Raw genomic sequence first — 11,370 nt, 5'->3', positions numbered from 1 at the left:
CAGTATATCGCTTCTGCTCTCCAAACACTTTTACTAGTGTCACCACAGTCCATTACTAACGGTGGGAGGGGCGAATTGCGTTTGGTACGGACCGTGGTGACGCTAGTACAGGTGTTTGGAGAGCACAAGCGATATATTGCAGTATAGCCGGCGATTCATGTCTTTTTTTTTCTCTGGAAACTTGTGAGTGCAATATAAGTGTGTCTGCTTTCATTTAATAAATGGAATTACACTATTTGGATGCCTCATTCCATTCCTTATATGCACATACCAAATATTGGCACCATATCTGGATCACAAGCATCATTTAAATCAGGAAGACTACAAGATCCAGCATAACTCTGCATGCCCCACCAAAGCATGAATGACTCTTACTTCACCATTAGAGTCCATTTTGGTTGGTGAGTTAGGGGGCACTCAGGCGGGGAGCACAGAACACGTATCACTTATTGGTTGTAAAAGGAGCATCTGCACTTATTGATTTAACATTAAGGACTTTTATTTCACATCATAGATTATTATTATTCAATGTATTTAAGTTTATGATTTATGTTATATCATCAGCAGCGCTTCTTATTTGTGTGTTGTTTATTTTGAGGAGTAGAGACTTGTGAGATATCTGCCAGGTTGCAGGCAAACAGTCCACATTCCATAAGCCAGGTTCAATCTGGGGAGGATGTTCACAGTTTTTTATATTTAATACTGCTGTTATCCCTTTGTAATTAGGTGGGGAGCACATGCCAGTTTCCACATCACTCTGAAATAGAAACTGTTGTTTTTGGTGTGGATAGACTTGAAACAAGTCTATATGCTTTGTTAATGCAGCATATTCCACTTATGTCAGCTTCCTGCACCATTATAATGTCCATTACATTTTTTTTTATCAAGAACAAACAATGTAAATATACTAGAAAAATATTAATATAAAGTAAACACATTAATAAATTGTATAAATACCTATTAAGGTCTTGTGGTATGTGCCAATATATTGACTATGTTTAATTAGAATGTATTTCATAGGTACAGAATTATTTGTGCTTTTGTAGTTCAGTTGAGGATCCTAAAGAATTTGAAAGAGGTTTTCAGCCCAATGGAACATCATGAGAATTAGAAAAAAAACATAAAGGTCAAGACTTTAAAAATACAATGTGCTTTTCATAACCTGAAGGCTGAGTATATCTGTCTGCAGCAACAAGTGAAAGGTCACTTCAAGACTCTTGACAGCACACAGGCCTTGGTGTCAACTCAATAATCCTCTGGGGAGGGATTTATATGCAGAAAAATAGATTCCGATTGCATTCATTCTTTCACAGGCTTGTAACACCTTGAAAATAAATAGATTGTCTTCAAAATTTATTTCTGATATGCCATGTAAATGAATTTGCTGATCTGAGACAAGCAGGGGCTCTGTAACATTTGCCCCCTCACTTGTTTAAATACAACTGTTCTAAAAAATTGTGTCGGCTGCTATTGCCAAATCTTGACTTTGATAAATGCTACTTGCTTAGCTATTCTAGTGATGCAAAGGCTGCAATATTTTCTGCATAACTAAAAACTAAATTTACTATGACTCTACTAGCTGCATGGTTATTCTAGAAAAGTGCTGAAACCAGAGACAGCAAGTGATCAAGCATTTGCAATGACAACCTGTGCACGTGTTTTCTCTATAGCTTGTTTCTCTATAGCTGTGTTTTGTGAAAATATGATTTTTAAAAACTTCAGTGACCCCTAGTCTGCAAATCTAGGGTATAATCACATCCACACCCCCATACTGCATTTATATGCGTGTGCTTTTCCTACATTTTTGTATGCTTTTAACTACTGTTTGTATATACTTATTTTTTGCTTGTTTTATGTTTACACATTATGCAAAGAATATTCAAGAATTAAGGCCAGTTGCAGATGCACTGATAACAGAAAAATGACCCTATTTAACCACTTGAGTTCCAAGACCTTCTTCTCCCTTAATCCCCTCGACTTCAAGAGTGTTTTTGTATTTTCAAAGATGTCTTGGTTCCTCGCCTTATACCTTTGTGGGTACGTGATATTTTGGGGGACAGGTAGGGTTTATTTGGGACAGATGGGGTTTTAATTTGTAGCAGATTTGTATACGTATATTTTTATTTCCTAGGTTTTTTAAACAAATAGTAAAAATAACAAATTGCACACCAGAAATATTTATCCTACAATATAATTCTGTCTAATAAAAATTATATCCCATGAGTGAGATTTTTATGTAACATAGCAATATGTTCAAAGTAAATATTTGCATTTTTCTGTAGAAGAGTTGTATTCTCGTTTTGACGATACATTGCAACTCATGCAGGGAAAAATTCAGTTTGTGCAAATTAGTAGCATAGCATTAAAGATAAGATCAAGTTGGGTTGGTGAAGGCACATTTCAGCATGATGGGAACTTTTTCACAAGTTTCCAAACAAAATGGTATTGCCTTTACTTGCCTCACTATTTTAAGCTGGCCATAGACGGTTCGAATCTCGTCCGGTTCAGCAGAGGCCATCTGAGATTCAAACCATGTACGGGCAAGCTGAATGAGATATCAACTTGGGTACATTTACATGTGATTATAACTAGCAGCTATTATACAGTTGTCACTAGCAGTAATCACTGTGTTCTCCCGGAGGAGACGGCTGTCCCCCACCCCCTCAATAGGAGAACACAATGGCTCAGCGGAAGGGATTTACAGTCCATGTCGATGGGGGAATCGAGTGATTTTCTTTCGTGTAAACTGATGGTTGTGCTTTTAAATTGCTCTGTCTATGGCCAACTTAAGGCTTTTTAACTGCTTCCCATCCGGCCACTGCAGATAAATGGCCAGGTGGGCCACTGCAACTAAACGGCCAGGTGGGACACAGACCATCACAGATCGGGAGAACCGCTCTCTGATTTGCTTTCCTGACCTTGTGATAGCTGTGTCCAATCACAGCCATCACTTAACTGAAACACAAACACACACCAATGTATACGCCCTCACACAGAGAGTGCAGTGAGAAGAAGGAGAACTGATCCATGAAGCCCGTCAGGGATCTGTGTGCAACTTCTGGTTTTACTGTGCAGTTACACACAGCGCAGCCATCTGTCACCAGTGCTCCAAGCATCATCTGTCACAGCGTCCAAGTGCCCAACCACATCTGTCACAGTGTACCAGTGCACAAAAACATCTGTCACAGTGTACCAGTGTCCCATCAACATCTGTCACCGTGTACTAGTGCACATCAACATCCACAATAATGTTCAATTGCAACACCAACATCTGTTAACGTCCCATTGAAAAATCATAATTTTTTGAAGTCCCTAGTGGACAACATCTGTTGGTGTCCCAGTGGACCTTCAACATCTGTTGGTGTCCCAGTGGACCTTCAACATCTGTTGGTGTCCCAGTGGACCTTCATCATCTGTTGGTGGCCCTAGTGGACCATTAATATCTGTCGGTGTCCCCAATGGACCACCAATATCTGTCACAGTGTCTCAGTGATTCAGAAGAAGAAGGGGTCCCAATAAAGAGATTTAGGTGATCTGAGGAGGAGCAGGCAACCACCAGCAGTGCTGTACATCCTGGTGAAGTGGCGATCCCCAGCAGTGCAGTACACAAAGATGACAGGCCAGGTACTAGTAGTGGGGTGTCATGTCTGCCAAAAGAATTAGGGCCTTTACCACATGTGGTATCACCATACTCAGGAGGAGTAGCATAATGTGTTTTGAGGTGTAATTCTATTTTTATTTTTTTTACAATATAGGATTTTAATGTAAAAAAGGAATTGAGTAACAATACAAGACAACTTAAACAGTTTGACATGATAAATACAGTACAGCACAAAGTACAGCCACTTGATGTTATAGTGCATCCAACATAGCGCAGGAAAAAATATAGTCAGTTGACATAGCATACAAAATGAGTGGAACTGTGTCTTAAGCAAATTCAGGGCAAAACCCAGTGGACAAAGGGCCAACAGGAGGGAAAAAAGTAAGGGGAAGAGGTGTACTTCTGAGTGTGCCTGTGCTGTGTGTTAGAAATATCTTAGAAATTGACGTTTTGAAAAAAGAAATTCATTTTCATTTACTTTCCACATTTCCCAATAGCTTGTGGCAAAAAAAAGACATGATCAAAAGACTTATTATGCCTCATAGAAAATATGTTGAGGTGTTTGCTTTCCAAAATGTGGTCATTTTGTTTTTCCATTGTCTGAGTGCTCCATGGCCTTGAAAAATTTGATAGGTAGTCAGGAAATTGCATGTGTCATTTATGCCCCTAGAACTCCTGAAGGTTCTCCTTAGATGTTGGGTCTCTCTATGTGGTTAGGCTGTAAAAAAATCTCACACATGTGGTATCGCCATACTCAGGAAGAATAGCAGAATGTATTTTAAGGTGTATATCTTAGGATATCCATGCTGTGTGTTAGAAATTTCTTATAAATTGACAACTTTGTGGGAAAAAAACATGTTTTCATTTTCTTTTTACATTTTCCAAAAACTTGTAGCAAAAAATGACATTATGCCTCAAAATACATTGGGGTGTTTGCTTTTTAAAATGTGGTCATTTTGTTGGAGTTTCCATTGTCCTGGTGCTCCAGTGTTTTAAAAAATGCGATAGGTAATCTGGAAATTAGATGTGTAGTTTTTGCTTCTTGAAAGCCCAAAGGTGCTTCTTGGATTTTGGGCCCCTTTACGTGGCTAGTCTGTGAAAAATCTCACATGTGTGGTATCCCCTTACTTGGGAGAAGTAGCAGAATGTGTTTTGGGGTGTAATTGCAAGTATACCTATGCCAGGTGAGAAATAACTTGTTAAAATTGCAATTTTGTGAAAAAAATTATTTAATGTTTTGATTTTTTCAAATAATTGTTGTAAACAGTTACAACAAAAAAAAATTACCATGTCTCTTACTAAATCCCTTGGCATGTCTACTTTCCAAAAAGGGCTCATTTGGGGGGTATTTTTACTGTCCTGAGATTTTAGAGCCTCAAGAAATTAGATTAGACTTACAGTTGTGCTCAAAAGTTTACATACCCTGGCAGAAATTGTGAAATTTTGGCATTGATATTGAAAATATGACTGATCATGCCAAAAAATGCTCTTTTATTGAAGGATGATGATCACATGAAGCCATTTATTATCAAATAGTTGTTTGGCTCCTTTTTAAATCATAATGATAGCAGAAATCACCCAAATGGCCATGATCAAAAGTTTACATACCCTGGAATGTTTGGCCTTGGTAGAGACACACAAGGTGACACACACGGGTTAAAATGCCAATTTGAGTTTAATGTCTGTGGCTTTTTAAATTGAAATTACTGTCAGTGTATAAATAGTCAATGAGTTTGTTAGCTCTTACATGGAAGCACTGACTAGGCTATTTTCCACGTAGTTTCCACGTACTTTCCAGTGCTTCCACGTAAGAGCTAACAAACTCATTGACTATTTTTACACTGACACTAACTACAATTTAAAAAGCCACAGATGTGGGACATTAACCTCAAATTGGCATTTTAACCTATGTGTGTCACCTTTTGTGTCTGTACCCAGGCCAAACATTCCAGGGTATGTAAACTTTTGATCCGGGTCACCTAGGTGATTTCTGTTATTATGATTTAAAAAGGAGCCAAACAACTATTTGATAATAAATGGCTTCATATGATCATCATTCTTAAATAAAAGAGCATTTTTTGGCATGATCCGTCATATTTTCAATATCAATGCCAAAATTTCTGCCAGGGTATGCAAATATTTGATCACAACTGTAGACTAGCTTTCACACAGACTAAACAATATACACTGCTGTGGGTTATTTTTTTTATCAAATAAATGTAGCAGAATAAATGTTGGCCTAAATTTATGAAGTTTATTTATTTGCAAATTTTATATCAGTAACTAGGAAAAACCTGTTTTTTTTTTTAAATTTTCTGTCTCTTTTTGCATTTAAAGCAAAAAGTAAAAAACCCAGTGGTGATTGAATATGACCAAAAGAAAGCTCTATTTTTCTTAGAAAAATGCTAAACATTGCTGTGCGCGATCTGTGATCACTGTGTCCTTCAAACACAGCTGATCATGTGGCCAGGTAAAGCAGAGCGGCCTTTTACCATGATTTTATAGTGTTTGGACACAGCCGATCACAGTGTAAATAGGAAATGCCGGTTATTGAGAGTCCTCTCCTCACGCTGACCTCGTGGGCAGGAGAGGAGACCCGGTAAGCGACATTTCTCAGAGGGGACATCGACACTGATCATCAGTGCCCTAATGATCAGTGTAGCCCCCTCACTGCGGCTAATAGTGCCCATCAGTGCTTTGTATCAGTGCTGGCTATTAGTACCCATAGTGCTAGTGCTAGCTATCAGTGCTTCCTCAGTGCTGGCTGTCAATGCCCATCAGTGCTGGCTGTCAGTGCCCATCAGTGATGCCTGTCAGTGCTACCTATTAGTGCCCATCAGTGCTGCCTATCAGTGCCCAATAGTGCTGCATATTGGTGCAGCCTCATCAGTGCCTCCTCATCAGTGCAGTGAAGGAGAAAAATCACTTACTTACAAAACTTTATTGCAGAAACTAAGAAAAACTTTTTTTTGTTTCAAAATTTTTTAATTTGTTTACCCTCAGTGGTGATGAAATACCACCAAAAGAAAGCTCTATTTGTCTCAAACAAATTCTTAAAAAATGTTTTGGGTACAGCGTTGCATGACCACACAATTATCATTCAAAGTGCAACAGTGGTGAAAGCTGAAAATTGGCCTGGGCAAGAAGGGGGTAAAAGTGCCTGATAAGTAAGTGGTTAAAGTATAACTAAAGGCAAAACCTTTTTTTTTCTCTTTTGGATAGGGTAGAGAGGGATTATAAAACCTATCAGGTTTTTATTGCTGTCTGTACCTTCATAAGGGAGATTCACCCTCTCTATTTGTCCTGTTTACCATTATCATTGAAAGTGAAAGAAACTTAAAACCCCAAATTTTGAGTTGTACGCAGAAAAGTAATAGCGAAAGGGAAATCTTCCAATGGCGGCACTAGTTATGGTGACCTGGGGGTCCCCAATGAATTTCTTTAATTTACAAGGAGTTCCTCTCACTTCTTGTTTGGCTATGAGACAGGAAGTTAAATCTCTGCAATGGGACACAGATTGTGAAGAAAAATCTGACAAAAGTTATAACCCTCCCTTACTCTATCCAAAATGGAAAAAATTTTTGCCTATAGTTCTATCTTAAGTGGGTTATCAGACTTGCCTAGCAGCTGGACAATATTCATTTTCACTGTAAAAATAAAAAAATAACTTTGTGAGCAAACATCTTCCTATCTAGAAGGAACATGTTTGCTCATTGGTTTTGGTTGTTATGATAGATTTAGGATTTTTATTTCTATTACATTTTTAAACATATTTTAAAACGGGTGTTTATTAATGCATTTGATGTAACAGTAAGCAAACTGCATGTCTGCAGGTGTGCTAACATCAGGAGCGTAGATACGGGGGGTCAAGGGGGTCTGAACCCTCCCTCCCAGAGGACAGTTGCCAACCATCCCTGCAGCCCTTGATCCACTCGCCTGCGAGTGAAAATAAGGTGGGGCAGCGAGAAGCAAGCACCAGGACTAGGGGTGTATGGGAGGGGTGGTGGTGACAAGCAGCTATCTCCTATATGGCTTTTAATAAAGCAGCTGGAAGCTGCAGGAGGGAGAGGAGGAGAAGCGGCTTTCAGCTGAAAGCCATACAGCAGATCACTGCTTATCACCGCCCCCACCGCTGCACAGAACATACCTGACAGTTCAGTTCTCTTTCTGGACATGACCTCCGCTTGACCGCTACCTGCCCTGACCTCTGGCTTGCCTTAGATTTACCCTTCTGTCTCTGCTCCTGTCTGACCGATCTTCCTCTGCTGACCTGGCCTGTGACCCGACTACTCTTCCTCCTGCCACTTTAAGCCTGATCTACCTGACCAATACCAAACCCGACTCATCTGACCCTGCATCCTCAGTACGCTGCTTTCGGGTATCCATCCATCCAGCATAGCTGCATCATAATCCTGCTTCCTGCGTCCGGTCCGCAGCTCATCTGCTTACCAGCTATTACTGGACTGATCACAGGCACTCATACCCCACCGTGCCCCTGTGGCCACTGTCTCACCATCAGCGGTCCTTGAGCTAGATTTGTACGGGAAGGCTGCCTCTTCATGTCAGGCTCACTATCAAGGTACATGACACCTTACTTCCTTTCACCCACCCATTCCTTCCTTCCACCCACCACTCCCTTCTTTCCACCCCATCCTTCCAACCACCCCTCCCTTCCTTCCACCCCTTCCTTCCCCCCTCCCCTCCCTTCCCTTCCCCTCCCCTCCCTTCCTTCCACCCCTTCCTTTCACCCCTTCCTTACTTCCATCCAACCCTTCCTTCTTTCCTTCCACCCACCCTTCCTTCCTTCCTATCTTCCATCCACCCCTTCCTTCCCCTCACCCCTTTCTTCCACCCACCCCTTCCTTCCTTCCACCCACCGCTCCCTTCCTTCCACCCACCCCTCCCTTCCTCCTACCCACCCCTTCCTTTCACCCACCCTTTCCTTCCATCCACCCCTTCCTTCCTTCCTTTCTTCCTTCCACCCCTCCCTTCCTTCCTGCCTTCAAGGGGGAGAAGTTTGGGGGGTGAGGTAAAAATGCAGCTCAGCTGCGAGCTGAACCCCCCTGAAAAAAACAATTATCTACAGCCCTGGCTAACATAAGAAAAATTGTACACAAATGTGTACAGTCACATACTCAGAGATCTTGCACCTGTACAGTGGTAAAGAAATACAAATAATTAGATATTTAAGATAACAAGTTAGCAGGTCCCAGAATATAATGTGGATTCATTCCTAATGTCAAGCTGCCAGGTTGGGTAACCAAGTGTATCGATCCAGAGTTGCTAGATCTTACAACATTTTTGGGGACAAGCCCTATTGTAATATATATTTTTAAATTACATTTTGAAATGTTTAACACAATGAATGACTGGGCACTGCTGAGTTTGAGAGTAGAGCCCAAGCTTGGAGAAACAAAAAGCCAGTGCATGATTTAGCCTATATTGTCTACTCATAACTTAAATAACACGCTTAGGTATTCTAAACATTTAGTATATCAATTATGACTTACAATGCACCACAAACACAATGCTCTTTTAGGGTTTCTCAAAAGTGTAGAAAGTAGTGAAATAATATGACATTAAATTTAGTATGTGCTAAGCATAGGGAGAGGTAGGTGGTCTTAGGATCTAATTGTTTCTTTAGAGTGAATTGTTAAATAATGTACTTTTCTAAACTACCGGTATACACCTTACAAAGTCAGCTCCAAGTGTTGTTGATTTTTCTAATCTGCAGTTTGTATGAGCTATGAATATCTTTCTCATTCTTCTGCTGTGACTGGAAAATTGCATTCATGTTAATGTATACCCATAAAGAATTAAAGATAACCAATTTCAAGTACGGAAAGTAATTTCTATCACCTCCAGGCAAATTGTAATACACAGTAATATGGTATATGAACAGCTGTTTACCTATGTTTTTTCTGCATGCACTGTATCGTGAAGAAGTTCTCGGTCATTCTAGGTTACTGCCATTACAAGCAAGAAAGCCTGTTTGCAGCACCGTGCACTCTAGGTGCACTGGTAATGTGATAACTAGCAGTTCCATAAAATACACATCAAGGCCTTTGGGGGCTCATAATTCTCTTTTACACAGCCAGAAAGGTTTACTTTAAAAGAAATGTCTCTCAAAAATTGTAGACTGTGACTATAGATCTTTCTGTTTAAAAACATTAATTGCACAGTTGCCATGCTCATTCAATGGCTCCTGTAATTCTTGTGTTGCACACTTGAAAGAAGTGGGAAGATTAAGAGTACTGAGTCTGACTTTTAACTGACAGGTTCACTTTAATCCAAAATCAACAATCTGTGCCACACTGTGTCCAACCACCAAAGATTTGAAGTGGGTGCTTGGCCAATGGTAGCACCATCACATATCCTCTACAAGAAAAAAACAGCAAACCATGTGCAAATGCAGCGCATATTACTTTAATCCCATATAAAACATAACACGTTTCAGAAACACAAAGGTCCCACTTATTAACCACATATGTGTGTGACACAAATACATACATGCCTAATGATTGCTCATCAGGTCCATCTTGACCCCCTGATTGTGTATCCATAATGACTGCTTCAGGAAGATGTCATGAATAAAATAATAAATGATACATAGCCAATTGTCCATGAAATGCAGCTACTAGAATGAGGTTGAGTGCTGCATCATGTACTTAATCTGAGTGCCCTGCATGCACTTCAACAATCATATGTGCCTTTGCATACCAATGAATATGTGTTTCATTACCCAGAAGGGGTGTTGCATGCATCTGCAAGATGTCATCTGTCCTGGGTCCATGTACTTTGTTAGGTTGGTGGTGGTCATAGCAATCATAGTAAACAGACAGAGAAAGTAAACAAAAAGAGTAAAGGAGATGCACAGACACACACACACACACACACACACACACGTGTACAAATAAAGTAGGTGTATGTAGATCACAGAACCTAAGTGAATGCAAATAAAAGAATACATAAATCAAATCTAAATAAAATGTTACAGTGATTCCAAAGGTAATTAAAAAAAAAATAACAAACATGTTATACTTACCTGCTCTGTGCAATGGTTTTGCACAGAGCGGTCCCAATGCTCCTTTCCTGGGTCCCCTGTCACCACTGCTGGCTCCTCCTTTTCAGCAAATGCCCCCATAGGAAGCCACTTGCTATGGGGGCACTTGTGCAGGCTAGCTCCCATGCCCTGCAGTCTGCGTCCAAAGAAACTAACATTGGGACTTGGTCCAGCTCCCTAGTCATAGGATTTGATTGGCAGCAGCAGGAGCCAATGGCTCCCACTGCTATCAATCTACCGTGTGGGGAGGGAGAAAGAGAAGAGAGCCTCTGTTCTCATGCACGTGATTGGATCGAGATCGTCTCAGGTAAGTATAAGGGGGGCTTTGAGTGGGAGGTGGATACAGAAGTTTTTTTTTTTTTACCTAGGTGCAAAGAATGCATAGAGGTAAAACAACTTCAGCCTTTAGAACCGCTTTAACTAACAAATATACCATAATTAAATTCAAAGACGAAAACAAAGGTAATTAAATGTAGAGTAAGAACGATAATGATGGTGTAATATAATTCAGGTAAGAAACAGGTCAGCAATAAATTTGTCTTGACGCGCTTTGGGTAAACTATCCATAATATATAAACCCAAAAGGATTTCCTATATAGTAATACTCTGTTCCTGTCATCACCTTGATTTGATTATGGAACACGATTGATAATCATTCCACGAATTGCTAAATTTGATGATGTACTTCAAAGTGAACTGCTACAGG

The sequence above is a fragment of the Staurois parvus genome, unplaced genomic scaffold (assembly GCF_062004578.1).
Source record: "Staurois parvus isolate SC_StPar_1 unplaced genomic scaffold, SC_StPar_1.0 ptg000365l, whole genome shotgun sequence".
NCBI classification, from domain to species: domain Eukaryota; kingdom Metazoa; phylum Chordata; class Amphibia; order Anura; family Ranidae; genus Staurois; species Staurois parvus.
Note: the sequence above shows the minus strand (reverse complement) of the source record.